The sequence below is a fragment of the Homarus americanus genome, unplaced genomic scaffold (assembly GCF_018991925.1).
Source record: "Homarus americanus isolate GMGI-L3 unplaced genomic scaffold, GMGI_Hamer_2.0 scaffold37804, whole genome shotgun sequence".
NCBI lineage: Eukaryota > Metazoa > Arthropoda > Malacostraca > Decapoda > Nephropidae > Homarus > Homarus americanus.
In genome coordinates, this window is record NW_024711198.1 from 1 (window position 1) to 10,913 (window position 10,913).

The following is a 10,913-nucleotide window of genomic DNA, read 5'->3' on the forward strand; positions in this document are numbered from 1 at the left end:
GGGGAGGAGATGAAACACGTAGTGGGGTGATGGTAAGGAAGGTAGGGGAGAGATGTGGGGAGAAGCTCCACTGAGTTTCATGACATGGGGGAGATGGGGTGTTATGGGGAGGAGGAGGAGGGGGTGGGAAGAAGGAGGAAGAGGTAGGGAGGGTGGTGCAGTTAGAGGAGGAGGAGGAGAAGCAAATCACCAGTAATTGTTGTCAATAATTTGTTGTTGTTTATTACTTGGGACGGTAGTGGAAGGAGGAGGAGGTAAAGGGGCAGAGTGTGGTGACGAAGGGTAAGGGGAGGGAGTGTGGTGAAGAAGGGTAAGGGGAGGGAGTGTGGTGAGGTAGGGGAAGGGAGGAGAGGGAGTGTAGTGAGAGAGGGACTGGAAGAGAGATTGTGTGGAGGAAGAGAAGAAAGAAGAGGAGGGAGGGTGGTGAGGTAAGGGAGGGCGCGCGCAGTGTAATGTGAAACAAAAACACTTTCCCATTTAAGATGTTAGTTTTGGGCGGGAAACATAAAAGGTGTTACTCCACAGAATGAAGAGTTAGTACACTCCGATTACGTTACCTTTGTGCCAGAGCCTCGAGCAAAATTTATCAATGCAACTGATTGGCTGACGGAATGAGGTAAGTTTGGGTCAATCTATAGTTATTCATTATATAATCTATTTTCTTTATATTCAGCAATTGCAAGAAATATTAACAATTAAATCTTGATCTAAAATAATACATGAAGTTGAAGTAAAAATAGGCACGTGAAACTTATTGATACTGGAGATATCCTAAAGTGACTAAATAAAAGTTAAAAACGACCAAAAGCGTTTGTTGTTACCTGGTAGCCCCCCCCCCCTCTCCCCTCCCTCCCCTGCACATGTTTTCCCGGTGGCGAGCCTCAACCAATCACGAGCTTCCTTTGAGCTGGCCCAGTTGGAAACTTGGCGAAAACAGAGTATAGTGAATATAATCATGGTCGCGGTTATTATAATCATGGTCGCGGTTATTATAATCATAGTCGTGGTTGTTATAATCATGGTCGTGGACGTAAGAGCTCAAGGATTCTGGACGCAGGGATAGTGTGCTTTCTTTGACGTCAGGATATTCGATCCCATGGCCGCATGTCACCGTAACCTATCTCTCGAGGCTGCACACAAGAGGAACGAGAACGGCAAAAACAGGGCATACTGGGAGAGAATTCAGAATGTGGACCAAGGTAACTTTACTCCTCTGATGTTTACAACTGGCGGGATGAGACCAAGTGCACGGTGCTTCTATGCGAGACTGGCAAAGGTGTTATCTGAACTGAAGCAGCAGCAGCCCAGAAGTTATGTTACAGCCTGGTTGAGATGTCGACTGTCTCTTCTTTCTCCTTAGGTCTGCTTTGCTTTGCCTCAGGGGAACGAGATCTGCCCCAAAGCCGACAACAGTCGCAGATATCAATTAAGAGGCAACAGTCACTGAATGCCGCATAGATCTACTGCTCAACTAACTCAACACAGCTAGGATAGCTACTTATGTATTAGGATATTTAATATTAAGGTAATAAAATGGTGGCGAAGGTATGGCTATTGGGGGAGGCTGGAGGCCATATTTCTAAAGTAGTAGTAGTAGAAATATATACAGTTACCCCACAGTGACCTTTCCCAGCATGTGGCCAACAATATATTTTTCGGTAATATTTGTACTCAAGATTTGTGTTAAGTGATAAAATTGATGTAGTATCTGTAAAGAAGGTTCCACTGTGATTGCGACGCTGCCACATGTTCGGGAAGGCCAGCGAGGGTTGAGACACTATACCTGGGGCCAACTGTACGTTCTGGACAGAGGGACGGCGACATTTGTTCATTATTGACGGAAATATTAGATATTATGGATTATTCCTCTTAAATGTTTTATTCGTTTCATTGTTTATCGGTTTTATCTACAGTAATTTCAATTAAGCTTCATTTGTTTTACAACCGGGATGACATAAACGGCATTTATTTTGGTTCATAAGAACATAAGAACATAAGAAAGTGGGACACTGCAGGAGGCCGACTGGCCCACACAGGGCAGATCCCTTTCACACCCATCCCAGCACTTCCATGTGCCTATCCAACTTCGTCTTGAAGCTCCCTAGCGTCCCCGATCCTACTATAGCACTCGGTAGCCTATTCCACATATCCACAACTCTATTACCAAACCAGTGCTTGCCTATATCCCGTCTGAATCGGAATTTATCTAATTTAAAGCCATTTGTTCTAGTTATTTCGTTATTACTGAGCTTCAGAACATCTTCCATTTTACCCTTGTTAATCCCACTTACCCACTTGAACACCTCTATCATATCTCCCCAAACTCTACGCCTCTCTAATGAATGCAAGCCTAAGCTTTTCAGTCTTTCTTCATATGGAAGGTTTCTAATATTATGGATCATTTTTGTCATTCTTCTTTGTACTCTCTCCAAAGAATCTATGTCCATTCTATAATAAGGACACCAGAATTGAACCGCATAATCCATGTGTGGCCTCACTAATGCTAGGTAAAGTTTCAAGATAACGTCAGCAGTTCTGTTACTCACACTCCTAGATATGAACCCAAGAATCCTGTTTGCCTTGTTGCAAACGCTAATATCTAATAACGTTTGGTCTTTGCCTTCCCCATCTGTAGTACCTGCATTTATCGTATTAAAATTCATTTGCCAGTTTTACTAACGCCACTCAAGCGTAAGCAAGTATCTAGATCTCTTTGGAAGGTGTTCAAAGTCACTGTCTGAATTTCAATACTCTCCCCATTTTGGTATCATCTGCAAATTTACTAATCCTACTAGTTATACCTAAATCAAGATCATTAATGAATATAACAAACAGCAGAGGGCCTAATACAGATCCCTGGGGAACTCCGCTTTTGACAGCACCCCAGTCTGACTTAAATCCATTTATGCTGACTTTTTGTTTCCTACCAGTTAACCATGACCTAATCCATTTTAATAATGATCCACCTATTCCATGTGCTTCTACCTTCCTTATCAATCTCTCATGAGGGACTCTATCGAATGCTTTACTGAAATCTAAATAAATTATATCATATGACTTATCATTATCTACCGCTTCATATACTTCTGAGAAAAAGCTAAGCAAATTTGTGAGACAGAACGTCCCTGGGTGAACCCATGCTGAGAAGAATGAATTAAGTTGAATGTTTCAAGGTGGCTTCTGATTTTTGTAGCAATAATTGACTCTAGCAACTTGCCTATGATTGACGTGAGACTAATGGGACGGTAATTTGATGCAATTGATTTATCACCTTTTTTGAAAATCGGAACTACATTTGCAAGTTTCCAAGCTTCTGGCACTAGGCCCGATTCTAATGACTTATTAAATAAAACTGCTAATGGATTACTCAACTCATCTCTACATTCTTTTATTATTCTAGCATATACCTCGTCTGGACCAGGCGATTTATGAGGCTTCAGTTTGTTAATTACTTTAAGCACATCGTTACTAGTAATATTGATATTCATCAACATATTTTCTATACTGTCGTTATATACCTTAAGAAATTTCGAAACTGTGCTAGGTTTTCATTTGTGAATACTTATTGAAATGACTATTTAACTTACTCACATTTTCAACCTATCATCAGCTCGCTTTCCCGTCGAGTTTTAAGGGACCCATTGTACTTCTGCAACCTTTGATTTATACAGTTGATAAAAAGCTTTGGGGTTATTTTTCGATTCGTTTGCTACCTTGATTTCATAATTTCTCTTTGCTTTCCTAATTTCTGTTTTTACCTGTCTTATTAGGTTCTGATAGTAACCAAGTAAGTGATTTTCGCCTTTCTTAACTTTTCTATATACTCCTTTCTTTTTCCCTAGAAGATCTAAGAGTCTATTATTCATCCATTTTGGTTGGTTCTGTATCGATCTGAATTTTCTTTTAGGGATGTGTTTATTTTGAGCATTATGGATTGTCGCAATAAATTGTTCATAAGTAGCTGCTAAATTAAATTCGGGGTTATCCCGTCCTAAGTTGACAGTTTCCGGAGGTGTGGGGGGGATTAATCTTTTGACCATAGGGTCATCCCTTAGGTCTCTCCTTAAGCTACCGTAATTAGCCTTCCTAAAATCCGGGATCAAGGCCGAATTTTCCTTCTTCCTGCCATCCCATATTATGTTAAAATATATGGCTTTATGATCACTGTTTCCTAGTTCGTCTCCAATCCCAACATCTCTTACTAGATTTTCATTATTACTGAGAACTAAATCGAGGAAATTATTTCCTCTAGTGGGCGAGTTTATGAATTGATATAAAAAACTATCTTGTACTACTTCTAGAAAATCTTCAGATTCATTATCGCTAAGTTGATTTTTCCAATCTAAGCCTGAAAAGTTGAAATCGCCTAGAATACATACATTGTTTCTATCAGATGCCTTCTTTATTTCCTCCCATAGCAATTTACCATCGTTCCTACTCAAATTAGGTGGTCTATATATAACACCAATGACTACGGACTCATTGCCCTCACCAATCTCTACCCAAATACTTTCATTGTCGCTATTTGTTTTAATGTTTGATTTATTGCAGCTTTTTAATGACACCCTGATATTCACTGCTACACCGCCCCCTCTCCTTCCTACTCTGTCAACTTTAAATAGGTTATATCCTGAAATATGAAATTCTGCTAAAAAATGTTTGCTGTTTGAATTTATCCATGTTTCCGTTATTGCAATTATATCTATGTTCTCTTTACTAACAATGGCCCTGAGCTGGTCCATTTTGTTACACAGGCTTCTACTATTAGTATAATAAACACTCAATATATTTCTTCAGTTTCTATCTGTTTTACATTTATTACTTTGATGTTTGTTATTATGACTAACTATATTTTCAGCATTATCTACTTCTGTTTCACTGCTGTTATTTTCACATGGTATTTTCCTCTCTTTACCATTGATGGGATTTGGACATATTAAAACCCCACCTTTACTACCCTGTCAACTATCTTCGCTAGCACCGCCACCCCCTTCCTACTTAAATGCACCCCATCCCTTGCATACATACTATCATCACCATAGTACAGGCTCCAACTATCAATGAATGACGTCGACAGCTCTTTACACTGTTCTTCCAACCAGCAATTGAAACCAATTGCACGGGACATCCATTCACGACTGGCACCACCCTCTAGGTAGGATAGAGCAAGCAATAGGAGTTCCACCCTTCACCCTAATCTTATCTAGAGCTTCCCTATACAGTTTACGCAGTTCGACACTGGTAAGCTTACCTACGTCATTGCCTCCTGCACTGAGTAAGACTATGGGGTTGTCTCCACAGTCATCAATGGCGTTCTCCACTCTCTCTAGTACTCTACCTATCCCTGCCCCGGAGAGACACTCGAGCTTCCTAACTTTAGTGCAGAGATTGTTACCTAAATACTTCACCATCGAGTCTCCCATGACAGAAACACATTTGACCTTACCTGAGTGTGGTGATTTCTTACCTGCGCTACTTCCTCTCTCCACACTCACAGAGGGAGTAGCACTCGTGGTGTTACTAGCACCTTCCTTACACTCGTCACTTAAGGTGCTGAACCTGTTGTTTAGGTCTACAGCTGAGTGCCTTTTTAGAGTGCATTTTGTAGCACTAGCAGCAACTACCTTCCATGAATCCACTTCAACTTCACCGTCCTTCACGACACTGGCAAAGGTTTTCTTCTCCTCTAAAACTAGCTTCAAGGCTAAGTTTTCGCCCTTGAGACTCTGGACCTCCTTCTCAACCTTCTCCAGTCGGTCTTGCAAGGCAAGACAAAGCTGGAGAACGTGAGAGGTGGTCGAGTACTCGTCAGCAGCTGCCATGTCACTAACATGACATTTAGTCACACTGGCTGAGGTCAGAGGTCAACTTCTTTGATATACAAAGGAAGAAAACACAGAAGTTTCCCCAAGCGCTTTCGTGTAATTCACATCTTCAGGGGAGTACACTTACAGTACATACAGTATATATATATATATATATATATATATATATATATATATATATATATATATATATATATATATATATATATATACACATATATATATATATATATATATATATATATATATATATATATATATATATACACATATATATATATATATATATATATATATATATATATATATATATATATATATATATATATAAGAACATAAGAAAATAAGTAGTCTGCAATTGGCCGGTTGGCCTGTGCATGGCAGCTCCTGTCGAGAGTTACTACCACTCTCTATCATCCATGAATCTATCTAGCCTCCTTTTGAAACTTTCCAGAGTTCCCGCACTTACTACAAAGTTGCTAAGCTTGTTCCACTCGTCCACCACCCTATTTGTGAACCAGTTTCTTCCTATCTCCCTCCTAAACCTAAACTTATCCCATTTAAATCCGTTGCTCCGAGTCCTATCCTGCTCGGATATTATACGAACTTTATCTATATCCCCTTTATTGATTCCTTTCACCCACTTAAATACTTCTATCATATCTCCCCGCACTCTTCGTCTTTCTAGGGAATGCAAGTTAAGTTTCTTTAACCCATCCTGATATGGAAGGTTTCTAAGTCCCGGAATCATTTTTGTCATTCTTCGCTGCACCGACTCTAGTGAATTTATATCCATTCCATAATAGGGGCACCAGAACTGAACCGCATAATCGAGGTGCGGCCTAACTAGCGCAATATATAGTTGCAATAAGACCTCTGCACTCTTGTTACACTTCTAGATATAAAACCCAATACTCTGTTTGCCTTATTTCGAACATTAACGCACTGTTTTCTAGGCCGTAGGTCCGGGCTTACAAGTACCCCTAGGTCTCTTTCACAAGTCGACTTTTCTAGGTTGATGTTGTTATATATATATATATATATATATATATATATATATATATATATATATATATATATATATATATATATATATATATATATATATATATATATATAGTATATCTAGGGCAACAGCCCTGACAACATAATTATATTGCCTTGGGAAATACCTGGACGTGAGTCATGGGATGCCAGGTGAAATGATTCTCCAATATTTAAGTCCATCACGTTTCTCCCTTTCGCTGGTAATTCTTTATATTTAATTAAATATTACTGTAGATGATCAAACATAGAAATTAATTTTATGTATTCAAGGACCAGGGTGTTCTACAATTAATAAAAGGAAATAAGTAAATTTCTCCAGCTGATATCGGTAATTCCTGGACGTCAGGTATATAAAGTGAACACCAAGGAATTGTATCATCACACCTTACTCCTGTCTCTTGCTGATATCGTAACTGAGGTAAGCTTACATTCGTTTTAAATAATACTGAAGTATACACAGAATGACGACTATTAAGTGCGTGGTGTAAGTTTGGTGTTTTCTCTCAAGTTTTATATATACAGTATATATTTCATGTAGATCCACAATGAAAACGTGGATAAGATAAATCTTGATAAAATCACACGGGAAAAGGGAAACACCGGAGCACCTTAGCTTTCGTCTTCATTCAAGACATCTTCAGAGGCAACTGGATTACATGGACAGAGAGAGGCTTAAATATACAGGGTGACCTTATTAAACATGAGGTCAGGCCATAATGATGTCATCCACTAGTCCCCACACCAACACCAACACACACTTAGAGAAGCTTAAGAGAAAGGGGGCGACGAAACTAGTCAGGTCAGGTCAGGTCAAAAATAAGGGACCCACTAAATAACTATCAATAAGGTTAATTGATTTTAATTCCTTAATCAAACTAGCTTCAATCAGAAGTCTTTCTGTGACACAAGATGGTTTGAACACTTCTAAGCTTTTTCCCCAAGCAATGTGATGATTATTATTCCTAACATGAACGAACAAGGCACTGCTAAGGTGCTCCGTTGTTTCCTTTTTTCCCCGTGTGATTTTATCAATATATATATATATATATATATATATATATATATATATATATATATATATATATATATATATATATATATATATATATATATATATATATATATATATATAATCATGTATTAGATGGAAATAAAATAATGCAATTCAAATCTCAAATTGTACTGACGCACCTTCCTTGTGCAACACCTTTATGAAGTCGGGTAAATAAAATAATATGTCATGCCAAATATGAAACATCGAGAAAAGCGAGAGACAGAGAAATTGAAATATATACCAACATACTACAATATGCAATTTCTATCCTTATACTTTCCTCGCCAGCTCTACTATCTTCCTCACTAGAATCCCAAATTGGGGTTCTCTCGACCTTAATACAACAAGAAAAGTCCACCACTAGACGTTCTTTATGTACAGTTCATTCATAAGGTTCATTATACAGGTCAGACCCAATGTACATTGTGTTCTGTGAGTAAAAGTTTCCTCTCAACAGGCTGGTGAACCATGAATACCAAGAGCATTGTATTCCTGCTGGTGCTGGTGATCGTGGCCATCACCGTTGTCAATGGTGAGTCACCTTAATTATATTTTATCTCAGTCCAGTGTTTGCTGAGTTGCCCAGGTTCTTGGCGAGCCACTCCTGCGCTTGATGCGTCATTTCATTGTTGATGAGTCATTCTAGACGTCTAGAATATGGTGACACATCCTGATGCTTGAAGATAGGCAAAAAATATGATGAGATCGCCTTGTCAGTTTTAAGTAAACCTTTCTTACAAGGAAATTTACGAAATTTTATTCAATCACCTCTTTTTTAAATTTAAAGTAATCTCTTTCATACATTGAAAAATAATGCATTGAACACCTCTTCCGATGCTTCGATATTGCATTAAGAATGACATAGTGTTGTTACGAGTTTCTTTTTAATAATGGTTTCAGAAAATGCAAAGCTTTGAATACATCCTTACACACACATATATATATATATATATATATATATGTATATATATATATATATTTCATTAGCCCAATAAAGCACGCGGACTTCTACATACAATCAACACCTCAACCCGCCAGGATTCGAACCCACGGCCAACGCGCCCATGACTGTGACTGGGGAATGCTAACCGCTGGACCACCAGGATACAAAAGCAGTCCTAGACTTTGTTATATTTCACACAAAGCCTGTTCAACGAGCTTAAGGCGCCGTGAACCTCTAATTGGGACTACCCTTATCACGTAGGTGGTCAGAGTAACGTTTTACCAAATCCGGCTTCGATACACGAGGATCCATATATATTTCATTAGCCCAATAAAGCACGGCGCCTTAAGCTCGTTGAACAGGCTTTGTGTGAAATATAACAAAGTCTAGGACTGCTGGTAATCGAATAACATTCTGATGCAATCATGAGTTCGAACATTTTGAAAGGCGGATTTGGTAAAACGTTACTCTGACCACCTACGTGATACGGGTAGTCCCCATTAGAGGTTCACGGCGCCTTAAGCTCGTTGAACAGGCTTTGTGTGAAATAAAACTAAGTCTAGGACTGTTTTTGTATCCTGGTGGTCCAGTGGTTAGCGTTCCCCGGTCACAGTCATGGGCTCGTGGGCCGCGGGTTCGAATCCTGGCGGGTTGAGGTGTTGATTGTATATATATATATATATATATACATATATATTTATATATATATATATATGTATATATATTTAATATACATATGAAGTCCTTTTCATTTATTTTTCATGTTCTTTTTCAAATTTCTCAATCTGTTTTTACTTAAATCCAGTATGTTGAGTTTTAACAAATAACAACAAATAAAAAACTAAATATTCAATTAAATTCTCAGCTTTAAGTAAAGGTAATGTGAACAACTCATAATAATACTGCGGGTGACGATAGGATGGGCTAAACTAGTCATATAACCTTAATACCGTGTATCAGTGTTACATGAACACCTGAGTGCCGTGTACAAGTGTTACATGAACAACTTAATACTGTGTACCAGTGTTATATGAACGCCTTTGTACCGTGTACCAGTCTTACATGAACACAAAGTACCGTGTACCAGTGTTCATGAACACCTTCGCACGAAATAGCAACAAGGAGATCTCTAAGTGTGGCCTCTTTTTTCCCTCGCCTATATTCTTCCATGACAAAAGTGAAATATCTGGGTTAGTGGATTTCACAATCTGCTTCTAACGCCCTCCTTTCGTCTCCAACAGGAAGCATCAAGTATCCCTGCCCACAAGTCAACGGGTTTTGTGTAAGTTTTTGTAGTTACGGACAAGAAATATCTACCGGCATCTGCTACGGCAATAATATATGTTGCAGGGTAAAACAGCCTTACCACTAGTCCACAACAGTGGCCAGACCTGACGGACGCCACCATGACCTATAAGAAGACACCCTCAACTGTGTTTGGTGATCATCGACGAAACTTCTGTTTTCACATGCGATTCGAGAACTTGCTTTCCCTATGATTTTTTTTAAGCATTTGAATTCTGCAACAACCTTTATTTTCTTGTTCTTGCACATTTTAAGAAATGATGGAGAATATTAGTAAAATTTAATTTAACTTGAGACTTGTGTCATTAGCATGCGCATCTGCTTATTTTTGACGTGTATTTGCCTTGTTAATTCCCTCATCTATAAATGATAACATTTATCTTTGTTTTGAGATCTTGATAATAAAATTGTTCTGCTAAAACTGAAATAATTGCCTCTTATACCAACACTTATTCCCTCATTGGACCCGTAAGAGACCCGTTTTGTAAAGTTAGTACTGTATGTTTACTGTCACCTGCACACAGTGTAAGGAGTCGGAGAAACGGTTTTACTCCACTGCTGTAACAACATAAGTAACTTTTGGAGCAGGAAAAAGGAAAGTGACCGAATGAGAACAGAAGAGAAGGGAGAGAAGATAGCATGTACTGTACCCAAAACTTATATAAGCATATACCCAACTTTTCCTTGTAAACCATTGTCTGCCTAAATGGTTTCACACATACCTTTAACTGAAATAGTG

At 38.6% G+C, this 10,913-nt stretch overlaps 1 long non-coding RNA gene across 1 annotated transcript; it reads left to right on the top strand.

Moving 5' to 3' along the window:
• Window positions 1-7,249: 7,249 nt before the first annotated feature.
• Window positions 7,250-10,601, top strand: LOC121860961. Its single transcript, XR_006087965.1, has 3 exons — window positions 7,250-7,290; window positions 8,384-8,458; window positions 10,111-10,601. It is a non-coding gene; the product is annotated as an uncharacterized LOC121860961 (long non-coding RNA).
• Window positions 10,602-10,913: the final 312 nt, after the last annotated feature.